The sequence below is a fragment of the Neomonachus schauinslandi genome, chromosome 3, assembly GCF_002201575.2.
Source record: "Neomonachus schauinslandi chromosome 3, ASM220157v2, whole genome shotgun sequence".
Classification (NCBI taxonomy): Eukaryota; Metazoa; Chordata; class Mammalia; order Carnivora; family Phocidae; genus Neomonachus; species Neomonachus schauinslandi.
In genome coordinates this window covers 111,283,189-111,299,305 of record NC_058405.1, presented here as the reverse complement: position 1 = coordinate 111,299,305, position 16,117 = coordinate 111,283,189, and the positions used below count along the sequence as shown (strand labels likewise).

The window sequence follows — 16,117 nt, the reverse complement described above, 5'->3', positions numbered from 1 at the left end:
ATGTTTTTCTCATTGCAGCAAAAGACTTAATCTAGTTATGCAAACAATGATGACAGTAGAGCAAGGATATTGATGGATAAAAAAAGCATACTGTAGGGTTTTTTCGATCTTTGTGAATTGTATAATCTTAAAATAATTGTTATGATATATGAGTAGTTGATATATATAATATATATATATATAATACTGTTTATGTTTTATACAAAAATAATAGTGGGTCAAAGCATGTGCTTCATCTCCCTCCTTTCTTGGATAATTTCTTATGGAAGGTACTTTCATCCATTCAATATTTATTTATCAAGCACTGTAAATACCAGCTCCAATACTAAACCTGGAGTCATAATTGTCAAGTAAAGAGACCTGAGCTCAGGTCTGGAAACTGAGCAAAGTATCAGACTTTTTATTAGACTGACCTTCTCAACCTCTTAATTACTCATCCTTGATGAATACCCTTGGGAGCTGCCCATCTATCTGGGTCCTAGGTATGCTACGTTCTACTATCTCCATGGTTTTCTGCCATGCAGGCATGCCTTCTCGTTGCTCTATATGATAATTATGCCACCTTCCTTCTGATCAGTATGTACTGCCACATTTCCTCTAGCAGTTCTTTTTTTCATCACCCCCATTGCTATCCTTATGTCATAGCAGCATCTCTTACTGGCAGGGCTGGCTGACACCAGCCATCACTGTGCTTCTACAAATGCTGACCCTTTCTTACCAATGCGTTTTGTGCTTCGGTAATAGGTGATTCCTACAGGCTCTCCCATGGAATAAAGTTAGCTGGAGGTTGTCTGCTTTATGTAGAATGCCCACACTAACATTCTACTTCCTCGAGCCTTTGGATCTCATCTTCCATGACAGTTCTAGTACGGACCATTATTAATCTTGCAAACTCCTGGTTCAGGGTGTTTATAATGTCTTTTGTCTTTCTTGGTTTTTGTTTGTTTGTTTGTTTGTTTGTTTGTAATGGCTTTATTGAAATATAATTCACATACCATACAATTTACCCATTAATTCATTATCTCATATAATCCTCACAATAACCCTCACAAATGTTATTATTATCACTATTTACAGGTAAACAGATAATGTCTTAATGAGGTTGAATAACTAGTCCAAGGTCATACAGCTGGGAAGTACTGGAGCCTAGATTGGAATCCATTATTATTTGATTCCAAAGGCCTACTGTACTTGTTCTTAAAATGTCTACTTATATAAAAATTGAAAACTCTTGCCCTCATTTTAAACAAGCATCATTTTGGCTTCTCAGTCAGCTCCTTCACCTATGAAGTCATTATCATTATCAGTAACTCATATTTATTTGTAGGAACATATAGTATTCAATAAATATGATTTAATTTTGTATTTTGTTCTCATAACGTATTTGGAAATTGACTGGGTGGGGAGCAAATTTTGGATGGGAAAAGTAAGATATAAGGTAGCCGTAGCCAACTGACCAGTTCAAGGTAAAAAAAAAAAAAAAAAAAAAATTAGCCAGTTCTGGGACTAAGAATGGAAGTATGTCACAAGCTTCTGATCAAGGACCTTTCCTATGAGGGCCTCATGCTGCCTGCATGGGACATTCTTTGTGGGAATATTGCCACTTACTGATAACACTCCGGAGAAATGCTTGCAGGCAATAGTGGAGGAAACTGGGGACCTGGGTAGGCAGTCTGCAGGACATCACTGACTAAATTGGAGCATGGTCAGCTGGCTGGAGGGCTTGCAAACTCTTTACCCAAGTGCCCCTTGAAGTGGCTGTCATCTTTGTGCAGTTGAGGACACTAAAACCTGGTGCCTCCTTGCCAAGGCTTGGTCTGGAAGCAAGAATTCATCCATACATTTAACCAAAGCTTCATGGCTAAACCTGAGTCATTGTAGTTACTGGAAGAATTCAAAGATGGACGAATTGACATCTTTCAATGTTTTTTGTTTTTTTGTGTGTGTGTTTATTCAGCAAAAATGGCCCAATACTGTGTGTAAATAATTATAAATAAAACAAAAAGTCAGAAGAGCTGCTAGTTAATATTTAATTACGAGTTCTCTGGCAGAAGGGCACATTCCAAAGATTTCCCAACCGGTCATGTTTATACAGCTATAAACTGCAACAGGCCCAGTTTTTCTCTGAAGTTAGAGCACACTCCAAGAGCTAATATTTCTCCTACCTGAGAATTTTAAAAACGGTCTAAAAATCCATAGCTGGGGATGTGCTGGTTCCTTGTTGTTGTTGTCACTAACTAGGAGAAGTTAGTAACAAAAACCACCTTCTTGTTTAATACAGAAGATTATGGGAATCTATTATTTCAGAATAGATTATGAAAATACCAATGTTTGCCAGCTTTGTCAGAGTAGGGAGCATGTGTCCAAAGAGGCCAAGTTATTTCAAAATTTGGTACACAAGCTCTTTGTTTCCCCCAAATTAGGAAAAGAACATGACCTTAAAGGAAATGAAAAAACCCAGCAGGAAATTGTGTAAATTACAATATTCTGACTTACCACTTTTTAAAAAAATTCAGATACAAAGATTCATTAAATAAATAAAACTAACATTTTTGTAGGTCTCAGTGTAAGGAATGCTTTGCATATGCTATTGCATTTGACTCTGCTAAGTTTCTGAGGATTCGTGAAATGCTAGAGTAATAGGAAGTATCAGTCTGAGGATGTCAGGAAGTGTGAAGCCCTGTGTTTGCATGGAGCAACTAAACCACCAAATCCTTTCCCAAGGAACATCATAGTCTTGTATTCCTATTAACAGCTGAGTTGGCTAAAGGATTCTTCATTAAATAGCACTGGGGCAGGGTTATCTATTTCTAAATGAATATGCTGTATGTACACAAAACCATGCGGTATATAGATCAAATCTTTAATTAGTAATTAGCATAAGAAAAACTATAAGGAAGTGATGAGGTTTATGGGAAGAAACTTCCCAGTTACAAATCAAGAGATGAGAATGCTATTGAGAGTAGCAATTACAGCAGCCTACATTTATTTAGTTTTTAGTTTGTGCCAAGAACGGTTTTAGGCTTTTTCTCTATTGCCCGTTTAATCCTTGTAACCACCCTCTGGAGTAGATACTGTTGTTATTCCTGTTATGCAGAAGAGGACACTGAGGGATTGAGGGGTTAAGTAACTTGTTCAAGGGCATTGAACTTCTAAGTGTAGTTGCTGGGATTCAAAACCTAGAAATCTAACTCTGGAGCTCGTGCTATTAACTGCTCTGCTAAACTGCCTTTTGATTAGCAGCTCTGCCCTTGCTAAGTGAGCATGGTCAATGTTCTTTATTTTTTTTCAATCTATTCAAATTATCTGATACCTGCCATTGCTCCTCCCACAAAGTTTTTTCAGGATTAACTGAAATAATATACTTAAAAGCACTTTAAAAGATAATGCACTCTTCAAATGTGAGGTGATATTATTACATTGTATACAATGGTTAGTTACTCAGAGCAATGGTCCATTAAATGGTCAGCAATGAGTGTATTTGGTATACTAATAAACCGAACCACCATAATAGGCTTCTTTTAAGATGTGCACACATTAGCTCTTCCCAGAACTCATGAGCAAATCAAGGCTCAAACTGCCTCTGCACACAGTTATTTGGAGATACATAGGCGTATTTCTGGAAACAGGGAGGAACTGCTGTAATTGTTTGCACATGGAGACATTGTTTCAAATTATGATTTTGCTATTTCAGAGATTCCCTTGTCATAACTACCAAAATGACACAAGCAGTACTTTTTTGTAATCTCCATATTTGACGCATGAAAGAAGACTTAATTCCTGTTTGAATAAACAACATAATAAGGTTATTGAGATTAGAGACCATTACTATATAAAATTATGTCTAAGTGGCAGATATAATTAACATTGGATTGTAATTACACTAATTACAAGTCACATTAAGACACTCCAGTAATGACAAAGTGAGAACCCTATAATTGAATGGAATAAGTAGGGAAACATGCTGCTCACACTAATTACCTAAATGAGCTAATATGTCTTCAGAGTGACAGTCTTGCTCGATGTTATTACGCAGACAAGGCAGTTGAGTGAGGTATTTTTGAAATATATACATATCTATTTTTTTTCTTCTAATTTTCTTCCTTTATTCTCTCCAGGACTTATTTCAAGTCATCGGCAGCTTCAGAATTTCTCTCTTGAGCCCCAGAAAATTAGAGCTTTCTCTAACCTTGTTAAAAAAAGAGCACATAGAATCAGGATCCATAAACCCAGGTACGACTTTAATCTTAGTGTGTATGGAATGCACGTATCACCAACCGGTTCCTTGGACTAGCTAATGCTTTCCAATTTATCCTCTGTCCTGTCTTTCCCAGTTTACCAAAATCAAGCAACTCCAGCTTACTGTGTAGTTTGCAGCGTTGAGAACCTTCATGCTGTGGGTTCCGAAGTACGAAACATGGCTTCCAGCAGCCCGGCTCCGGAGAGGCCCTGGAGAGTGATAAAATCTGAATTATTCAGAGCAATTAATACCAGCATAGCACTGGAACTCACATTTCAGCCCAAGCTGTTCAGTGAGAAGATAAAATAATACTGGAATATGAATTCATGGCACTGTAAAAGTTTATTTTTTGTTGTTTCTTTTCTCTCCTCCAATACCTCTCCTTTATATACTTCTATCTGGGGCACTGCTTGGGTAAGGGGGAAAAAAAAAAGGAAACAGACTGCAGCTATTTAAAACCTTAAAAGGAGACATTTTGTTTTTAAGGCAGGGATATCACAATATGTAGGAAACAGAATTGATGCGCTTAAATTGATAAATAATGCTGAGTGCAGCTTTTCTTTCTCTTGTGGTGGTAAAGAAAGAAAATGGTGTCATACACGCCTTTGTCAGGGGGCTTTTGAACTGTTTTTGTACACTCCTCTTTTTCTTGTATTACTGCAAATGGGATATCCTTCTCTTCATCCAGAAACTGCAGTTTTGTCTCTAAAGAACCAGGTTTATGTGTTTCTAATACAAAGTAGTAAGCCAAGTATGCAAGGTTCATTAATAAGTTGATACTACATTAGTCCGAAGGTGGCAATTTGGCCCTCCTACTCTGTTAATATTTGGCATGTAACTCAGAAATAATGACCTTGTTCTCTTGAAAAACTCTACTTCTAGGGTTTTGCAGTTCTTGCAATCAATCATTTTTTATTTCAAAGTGGACTTTGTGTTGAATTTGAATTAGGGGTTATACTCAATTAATTCTGTATTTATACAAACACATATAATCAAACATTAAGAGTTTACATAGGAGGATGTTGATTGAAATAAATAGTGTTGGAGGCCAGCCCTCTACTAATGGCCATGCAAGTCAGAGGCTAATGGGTCTGGCCATGGTTAATCTAAGACGAGGAACGGGGTGGCTAAGATTTTATCCTTAGCACTATCCTGTTCTCATTGATGATTTTGCAAGTTACTCATATCTCTGTTTTCATAAGATGGCAATTCAAGGGTTCTCAGCAACTTATTTAGAGTCCTTGTGGCCTAAAGCAGCTCAAGAACTTATTTCACTTGGGCGCCTGGGTGGCTCAGTTGGTTAAGCGACTGCCTTCGGCTCAGGTCATGATCCTGGAGTCCCTGGATCGAGTCCCGCATCGGGCTCCCTGCACGGCGGGGAGTCTGCTTCTCCCTCTGACCCTCCCCCCTCTCATGTGCTCTCTCTCATTCTCTCTGTCTCAAATAAATAAATAAAATCTTTAAAAAAAAAAAAAAAACTTATTTCACTTTATGTCACTATCTCTAGGTAAAGAAGTAGCCAAGTTGGCTGAGGAATCAGATACCCCAGACTAGGGTAGGCAACCTTTCTCTAATATACATAATTTTATATATTACTCTTTAAAAGTATAAAAGCCATTCACCATTCTTAGCTTGCTGGACTATAAGCTTTTTGGGCCGTAAGAGGCTACAGGTAGAATTTGGGCCACAGAGCCAACCCCTGCCCCAGACTAATGTAATTGAATATCTATCACATTGAAGAATCGGTCTTTAATAGAAACTAAATATAAAACTGCTTAAATCAACTCTTCCTAACATACTGAAAAATAAAATGTAGATCATAGATATTTAAAGTTAAAGACATTTTTTTTCTATTTATACTTGTGCAAGTTGCTGTACTGGGCAGATCAAAGCTTAAGAAAGGAGAGGCAGCTTCTATATAGGCCATGGGAGCAGCCTTGCCTGGGTCAGAACTACAGTGAGGAGAGAAGGGCATCTGTGCAAGATTGGAGATGAGGGACTGCTTATATACAGAGGGTTGATCAAATAAATAACTATGTTAAAGATGAGGTGACCCAGGTATCAGAAGACAGTTACAAATATGGAAAGGAATAAAATAAAAAAGAACCTTTAGTTTTCAGTACATATAGATACATAAAGAAATATAGAATATATAGATATAAATGTAAATTATGTATACATACAAGCATATATATATACACATATAAGTGTATACACACACACACACATATATGCTTATATATATACAGCAGACCTAGTGCCCAGATTGTGGCTTCATAATATCATTTTCCACTGAAAAAAACCAATGCTCCTAGGAGAAGTGGTTGATTCTAGCATAGCTGATTGAGGCAGGGCACATATCAGTCTAGAAGATCTTTCTTATTCTAGGAAAAAATAAAAAAGGTCACAGAATGATTAGGTGGATAATGTCAAAAAGATCCAGAAACCAGTTTGAAGGGACTCCCACTAGACAAACCAGGGATAATTTCAGCATCAAAATAAAAAATGACAGTAACAGAATATTACTTATTCAAAAAGTTAGGAAACAATTAATGCATTAGAAGTTTGATAAAAGATTGGAAAGGAGGCTAGGAAGAGTTATTTTATAGAGGAAAAGACTGGCAAACACCACCTTAATCACTGGTCAAAGTGAGCATCATCAGTCAAGGGACAAATCCAAATTGTATGCCACCTAATAGGATGCAATTAGGAAAACATGGCATCACTCTTGTGATATTCTCATCAAAAAACATAGCTTGAATCTAATCATGAGGAAACATTAGAGAAACCTCAACTAAGGAATATTTTACAAAATAACTGGTCCCTAATTCTTCAAAATCACAAGGTCATAAAAGTCAAGAAATGACTGAGAAGAATTCCTGTGTGAAGAATAAAGAGATATGATAGCTAAATGCAACACGTAATTCTCAACTAATTATTTTTCTATGAAAGACATTGTGGGGACAATTAGCAAAACTTGAATGGGTTCTAAAGATTAAATGATAGTAATGTATCAATGTTAATTTTCTTATTTTGATCATTGGATTGGTTATGTTGGAGAATACCCTTGTTTGTAGGAAATGCACATGAAATACGATGGGGAATTAGGTTGACAGATTACTCTCAAATGGCTCAGAAAGCAGAAGTGTTTGTCCTGTACTTCTAAATTTTCTGTAAGTTTGTAAATGTTTTAAAATAAAAATAGCTTTAAAATGAGTTGCCTTATAAATATATTGAAATAAAAGTATAATTAAAATAAGCTTCCTAGGGTACTTTCCTATAGAAAGACAACATTGTGGAGTGCAGAGAGTGTGGATTTTGAAATCTATAAAATCTGAATGGAATTTGGTTCCAAATTTAATAGCTGAATGGTTTTGGCTAGGCCACTTAACTATTTTAAAAGTTAAATGCACCTGATATTATTTATAGTGTAGTGCTATTAATAAATGAAAGAAAGTTTATTTAATGGGCCAAATATAGTGCTTGGAACATAGAAGGTGCTCACTAGAAGCTAATAATAGTAGAGATAAATTATAGTAATAATAGTAACAGTAATAATAATAATAAAAATAACAATAATAATAGGAGTGGTAGTAGCCACAGGAGTAGTATTGTCAATGATGTTAACAGTAATAGTGATGGTAGCAATAGACTTTTTACTACCTTAGCAGCAGTAGCTGTTGTTGTCACAGGCCGCATTATTATTATCATGATCATCATGGGTCCTCTCCAGGAGGGTTGACCTGGGTGGTCTGCTATATGAAAGAGCTTCAGTAATCATATTCCATCATGGGAAAAGAAGTATCAGGCAAGAAGATGGGGGCAGAACAATTATATGGATGGAAAACATCCTCATTATCAAAGATGAGTCAATACCTAGAAAGAATCCATGACATTTCCATCCAGCCATCCCACTTTCTTACTAAATATCGTAGAAAAACACTGGGCTCCACTCTTACTTTCTCCAATACCCACCCCCAACATGCATAGTTGTGCAATTCCTATACCTCATGTCAAGCACACTGATCTCCCTATCTTCTGAAGCTTGCCCTGTCTTCAGGGTATTGTGTACATCAGAAGACATATCAGTGCTGAAGCCAGTTGAGTATCTTGAAATTGCCACAGTAAGTCAATGCATGATTCTCCATATTCCTGCTCTGATATATACATACATATACGTATGTATATGCATTTTTTTTTTGAGAGAGAGAAAGAGAGTGTGTGTGCATGCATGCAAAGGAGGGGGGGCAGAGGGAGAGGGAGAGAGAATCTTAAGTAGGTTCTACATCCAGCGTGAAGTCTGACAAGGGGCTCAATCTCATGACCCTGAGATCATGAGCTGAGCTGAAATCAAAAGTTGGATGCTTAACTGACTGAGCCACCCAGGAAACCCTAGACTTTAAACTCTAAACAGGAACTGTCTCATATTCCTTTTTTACCCTCTAGGGTTCAGTATGTTATACTGCAGGGAATGGACCTCCAGCCAATGTTTTTTGTCTAATAATATTATGCTTAAAGACCTTTCCAGAGATATATCTCAACTTTGTTCTGGACCAATAATGATTTATAGTCCAGGTCCCTGTTTGAAAGTCCATTTATAAATATAACCACTTATGATGAAGAAAGTGGATGTCCAATTTAGGCCTCATTTTCCCTACTCTTATTTTCCACAACACTTCCAGATACGTGCAATCAAGTCTTCTAAATACAGACTCAATCTCTTGCCTGATTCTGAAGCATTTTTTACTAAATCAGGAAATATAATAAATGCCTCAATCCCTCCATCTGATGGAACTTGGAATTAAGACTGTGAGGTGAACATTTGCCTTAGTCGTGACTGACAGGCCTTCTTCTTGCTCTCCCAATATCTTTGCGGCCAAGAAACCTATAACCAGAGCCCAGGAGCATTTCCTGTGAGGCTGTGCATCTTCATACCCCTTCTCTTTTTCCTGTCCTCATGTTGGCTAAGTCCAAAGGCTTGGATTTGCTGTGGTTCCTGCTCTTCACTTTGGCTGGAGCTCAATCTCACGGTTGGAGTACTATAGTTTTTTTCTTCTTGTGCAAGCCCTTTCCACCAAAGAGAAGTGTCCTGAGCTCTGTACAGTCCAGGATAGTGATTAGTGCACTATCACCTTTGACAAGTATTTTCAAATAAAACTTCTTTCCCACCATAAAATGTAAAATGTTTTTGAAATGTGGTCTGAATTAGATTCCCTCACTGATGTTTGGTGCATATGGGTACTCCTTCGGGACCCCCTATGGTAGATTCCTCTAACCACCCACTAATCTTCTTTATCCTTCCTGTTCTCCCATTGCTCCTTAAGCTCACTCCTGCCTGAGTTATGACAGTTGCAGGCAAGCAGTGCTCCCAACCCTCAATTTGCCACGGTTCTTGATTTTAAGGTACATCCTGGCACTACATACTATTCCATCAACCAAGTGTTACTTTAAATGGCCTTATACCTGAGATACCACTTTTGGAATCTAGTAAGATGCTACTCCACATTTAAGTCCCTCCCCGGGGCTCCAAACACAGTTAAGAACAGAGTTTTAAAGCTAACTCCTCACCTTGATTCTAATTATGGGAAAGTTATTTATTTAACCTCTCTGAGCCTGGTGGGCATAAGATGAGGGTAATGTATAGATAAAATGAAGGCTAATAGTTCATACATCACAGGTTGTTAAGTACTGATAGCCACAGCCAATGTGTCAAGTGCCACCATATGAGAGCACTGTGCTAAATGCTTTACATACATTATTTCTAATTCATAGAATTATACTGCAATGTGTACTGTATTCTCATTTTATAGATGAGGAAATCAAGGTTCACTCAGTATGGTTAAGTAATTTGCCTTAGGTCATCACACTAAGTAAGTGGCAGAGCTGGAATTCAATTCCAAGGTGTGGCTGACTCTTAAAATCTAGTATATTTCACCACTCTGCACCTCTGAAGGGAAGGTTTCCCTCAAAAGAAACAAAGAGACACATTTCTCTGTGGCATTTCCTGTTTTCCTATTTCAAACATCTTTTTAGTTGCCGAAGAGTTGCCAGGATCAAAGACATAATTTATGTATTGAACTGCTGCAGGCTGGAAAGAAAAATGCATTTTATCATGTTTAATCCTTTAACTCGTTCATTACGGGTATTTAGGCATTTCCAGTGAGGTGGCAATAGACTTATTTGAATGAGAAGGAATAAAGACTGGACATTGGTGGGGCTGAGGAATGCGGGGCAGAAATGGTGAAGTCCTAAGGATCCTAGCCTGTAATGTATCAGGTGCTGCAGAAAATGGCAAGAAAAAGAATTTTAAGTCTGAGATCCCGGGGAAAGGAAGTCTTCCAATGTGCTAGAAACCTCTTCGAGATAGTGTTTCTGACTGTGCTCTTTAAACTGGTCCCCTAAGACAATGAATCATGGAACACTACATCTAAAACTAATGATGTAATGTATGGGGATTAACATAAGAATAAAAAACAAAAAAACAAAAAACTGGTCCCCTAAGTATTTTTGCTCGAGACCTCTCTTTCTTTCGTTCCTTGATAGCATTTTTTTATACTTGTAATTATTTTATTTTTGTTTTCTTTATGTTTTCAACCTCCTTCACTGGAATGTAGATTCCATAAAGACCAGGATTATGTCACAAAGCCAATGGCACATAGTAAGCGCTCAATAAATCATTTTTCAGTGGGAAACCCCCCACCCCCAATTCTGAGGGCTCTTCGATCTTTCCCGCCTCAGCCTGCAGCCCAGCGCATGCGTCGCAGTAGCCCAGCTTAATTCCAGCGCGTGGTTTGACTAGGTCCTGCGCCAAAACCGCCTCTTCCTGGGAAACTGGGCGGGACGGAAAGGGTGCCACCCCCTCCCCCGGTCGCAAAGCCTGTTGGTTGGAACTGGTGCTAAGCCATTGTTAGCTGATGCGTACTGGGGCGCTTAGCAGCGACGTGCAGGAGCACCGCTGAAGAGAGCCTTGCGGCCCGGGGCGCGGGCTGGGGGAGCCGCAAAAGTTAAAAAAACAAAACAAAACAAAAGTTAAAGGAATATGACAAAAGTCCAAAGAAGATCCCCTCCCTTTGTGAGAAGATCTGCTGCAGGTACTGCCAGACTAAAATCCACATACCTATAGAAGGGTCACCGGGGAAAATAATATAGTGCACGGTATTTGTTTTTATTAACACTCCTGTACCCTTATCATAGAAACTGGTTCAGAAAGAGGATGTGTTGGCAGCGCCCCCACAAGGACAAACAGGGAGGGGAACCGGATCAGGTGTAGTTGAAGAAATGGGGCTGCAGAAGTTGTTGATTTGGCACAGGTGGCCAGCCAGCAGTCTAGGGCACCGCTCAAAGGTCGTGGACAATTCAGCAGATGTTTTTCCAGGTAAGTTCAATCCCATAGGCGTGAGAGAGTTGGAGGCTGTGTTCATATTGAGTCAGATGGTGATGGCGTTGTACCAGGAGTTTTGGCCCAGCGGTGGCTCATCTCATCTAACAGCCAGGACTCAGAGTGTTTCAATGTTCAAAGAAGAGACTGGTAAGAACTAGATGGTGTCAGTTTGCCTGTGAGTTCCTGTGGGTCATCAGCACCCATAGGTGGCAAACCATACACTGTACCTGACCCTGTGGCCTTTAAATCATAGTATAGAATTTGTGTGGCTAGGAAAATATTCACAACAAACAGTTGCCTGATGAAAAGGGTGATAGGACCATATGTACCATATGAGGCAAAACGTCTCTATTTCTGTATTTTTATCTATAACTATATATGCAGAAGAAAAGAACATATTGGGAAGAAATACATGAAGATGTTATTAGTGATGATCTCCAGGTGGTAGAATCTCAGGTGATGTATAATTTCATCTGTGTATTTTCCAAGTCTTCTCTCGTTAACACGAATTACTTAGAAAAAGCAAATATTGAAAAAAACCAAAACAAAACAAAGAAAGACTCCACTAGGCAGAATAAATCTAAACAAATCAGACCATGAAGGTAACTCTTCTCATGTGTGTGTTTCTGGCCCACTCAAGGGGACTTCCTAGATCTTCTTTGGTCCTCAGACTACAGTTACCCCCTGCCGACTCAAAACCCTGTCTTTGTGCTCACAGATCCAACCTCTTTGAGCTTCTTACAATATGGAATGATGAAGGTGCTCCTCTCCTGCTTTTCTGTTTACCTCAGCATTCAGTGGTGGTGGACATAATAGGCCTAGGCTTTGGCTTTGTTCCAAGATAAAGAATTTGGCGGGGAAACTGAGGCAGATTTGACACGTTGGCAGTGTTCCTCTGATCTCTGCTACCCCAGGTGTCAGAGACCTTGAAGTGGAAACCCTTTAACTAACAGCTCCCCTGGCGGATTCTGTGTGTGTCGTGGAGGGAATGTTGGGATTTGGTGAAAATTCAAGAAATCAAATATTGAATCTGTTGGTTTATTACAAAGATTACAATGGCTGGTTTAGAACCAAAGATGAACCTAGTCCTGCAGTTTTTCATGAAGCAGGGAAAGGTAGAGACAGAGTAGTCTATTTCACCCATGTAGACCCTCTCTGTCAACCTTTGTTGCCCTTCACTCTTATTTTCCCAGTTGTACCTACCTTTCACACCTCATAAGAGAGCCTGTTTGTCACATTTTCCTCTTAATTAAAATGTACAAGTCCTATATTTTATTGTCCTAGGTCCCTGCCAGGTAACTGATTACTTGAATCCAAGTTGAGGTGTTGGTAGCTGATAAGGCAAATGTGTTAGATGTGTTAATGTGTATGCTGATAACATTGACATTTCTTCAATGACCTTCAGAATCTTAGGTCTAGTGAGCATTTGAGATACCATGAGGTGCTGTAAGATTAAAAAAAATATATGAGGGCAAACAGTACTTTTATAACCCTCGTTATAATAGGCTACTCTGTAATGGAGCTCAACATTTGGCCAATTCACAGCAAATTCTCTGGAATTAATGATGTTTGCCTCTGATTTGCTGTAATACCTAATACTGAAAACCTCAATCTAAAAAAAAAATAATCCTAGTTATTGGAGAGGAGTTTTGGTGTTGAATTTCAGAGAAAGTCTGATTTTTTTAAATATATATATATATATATAGAGAGAGAGATCTCCATTAAAGTGAGTGTACTGTGTCCATCACAGCACTACTATAAATGGAAGCAGTAGTAGGTGTGACATGGTATATTTAATATGGTAACCTTCTGCAAGTTAGTGAAGGATAGAGAATTAAAATTGGCTCAAAAACCCCCCTGAAAATCAATGATAAAACCTCTGATCATGTTTAAAAGGTCAATTGAAGTAGTAATTAAGGGGTCCTTAACCTACACTGTGCTGCTCTTCCTTGGTGTAGCCTTGTTTTGGTGAAATTCACATTGGATTTCTGATTAAGTTTTTTTTTTTTTGGTATTAGGAAGAGAAAAATGGTCACATTGTTGTTTTGTTTCAGTCATTTTTGCTTTTTTCTGTGCTTTAACTTTAGTTTGGACTGATTGTCTATGTCATTTTATTTTAATGTGTATATCAATTCTTCCTTTTTTATCCTTTTAAGATACAAGTTGGTGTCTGTTTTTTTTATTTGGCTATCTCATTGTAATTCAATGTGTGTATGTATATATCACTTTGAAGTTAAAAAAAGTAAAAAAAATAAGATCAGTTTTAAGATTTGTGAAAATCATTTCTGTCCGTCTTCTTATCTAGAAATTAAGAATAATAGTATCTGTCTTTTCATATCTGAAAGTGTAGTTATAAAGTTCACAATGAAATAATAAAACTGAAAGTGTTTTTAAAAGTATTAAATCCTGTTTAAATATAAGAAAGGTATTACTTATATTTCCTTGATTTTTCATAGTTCTGCTTTTTACATGGTACATTTTAAATGTTGGTACGTTACTTAAACTGTCCATTTTCCCCTTCCTTTCATTAAGACAATATCTAAAGTATCTACATATTTTAATATACTGATATACAAACATATATACAAATATTTTCCTTTAGTATTTTTCGTTAAGATTTTCATTTTGACAATCAGTGAATAATGATTCCAGATTTATCAATCTGATTAACATATATGTACTTTGTCTTTATAAAATTATGTTGAAGAATTTAAGTTATAGCTCATTAAAATGAAATAATGCTACTCTGCTTAGGATTGTAACTAAATGTTCTGCCATGTGGTTAGAAGACAACAGGACTTGTGCTTTGGGGAGCTAAATAAGTAAAACAAATTATTTCGCCACTAGTCACAAGTCTCTACTAAAGTATGACCATTCTGCAAAATACTGGGAAAATATTGAACATGAGCTTGCAGTCAACAGTTTTGGGATTTTTTTTCCCCTTTTGATGCAATGCTTCCTTGATCTCTTAAGCAGGTCAGTGAACACCCAGTCCCTTTAAGTAAGACATCCTATGCTAGATAATCCCAGAATAATTCTTGAGACCATCTAAAATGAAAGAATAAGCAAAGAATTAGGGATCAATAGGATTCTAGGGAAAGGTTGGGCAATTTTATGCTACAAATGTTAGAAAAATTCATATTGGTAAATACTGTATTAATATAAAAATGCATTCACATTTTTTAAGAGACTTAAAATAATTAAATGAATTCTTTGGCTAACGCTTGCCCCTGTAATAAATCTGTCATTTCTCCTTGGAACTCTGCAGTTAAAGGAATTTCTACAGTCTCTGCAAATGCGACCTCATTTAGACAACTATTTTAAAATGTTTGCCAGAAAATAAACAGGAAGCAAATCTCAAAGTAATTCGAAAAAGTCAGGAAGATACTCTCCTTCCAAGAATCTAACTCAGTTACCACTACTCTCCCTGTCCCTATTTAATACACAGGTTTTTGTTGAAAGAACCACATGACAACCATAAATTAAGTGGATTTCAGCACCTTCCGATACCTCAAAACAAAATCACCCCAGATTGTTCCCCCTCTCCCTCCACACCACCCTCCTCCTGTTAAATGGAGAGTTGTATATGCTGCAAGAGACTATTTGATCATTGAAGAGAGACAAAATGTTCTGCTTTTCAGCACATTTTAATCCACAGCTGGTGCACAGATTGGCATAGAGTATATGTTAGTTTTAGCTGTGAATTTTTTCAAGTTGAGGTTGCCTATATTTAGATCTTTGGAGTTTAAGGATTGCTGAAAGTAAATGTTTGAAATAGAAAAATATTGACTGGAGGAAAATACTGTTTAATAGAGGTGTTGATTTTGACCAGCCTAAAACATGCTCATGTTGGGTGAACATTTGTAATAGGAGAGATGAAATTGTGGGTATTACTGGGAACACACATTTATTCTATTACCATGCATTAAAGATAAACCATAGTGTTTAATTTGGTGTTTAAAGAATACTTGACTGCTTTGGATAGAAAAGATGCTTTTGTAGGTTCATTTTAGAAAGCAAGGTATTACACTTTAGAGACAGAGAAACAACACAAAACCTAATTTAGACTTTTCAATTTTATTTCCAAAATCATCAAAATTCTAAAGTAATTATTTTACTATTGATTCTTGGACTGCCTTGCAAAACAGGCTCTTCATCCACAGGAGGGAATGTAATGTTGATCTGTTTTATTTCCTCCTGAGCTGGCTTTTAATTCATTCAACAAATATTTATTGAGCACCCATTAAGTGCCAGGTAATGTGCACTGAGGATATTTGAATTTAACTTTGATTGTTACTGGTTTGTGAGGTATAAATAAACCTAAAGGATTTTTTTTACAGTGAATATATTATGTGCTTTTCTAGTTAGGATGTTCTTTGAGTAGTTTTAATTGTAGGTTTACCTAGTAACTCAAATAATTCAGAATGTGTTGGTTTTGCTCAGAGCTCACCTTCATTCACTAAAAGATGCACAGAATATGGACTCAAAATAATAGA

General features: G+C 37.3%; 1 pseudogene; it reads left to right on the top strand.

Annotated features, from left to right (window-relative positions):
- The first annotated feature begins 8,250 nt into the window (after window positions 1-8,250).
- The window catches only part of LOC110592333, a 198,084-nt pseudogene continuing 190,217 nt past the window's right edge, over window positions 8,251-16,117 (top strand).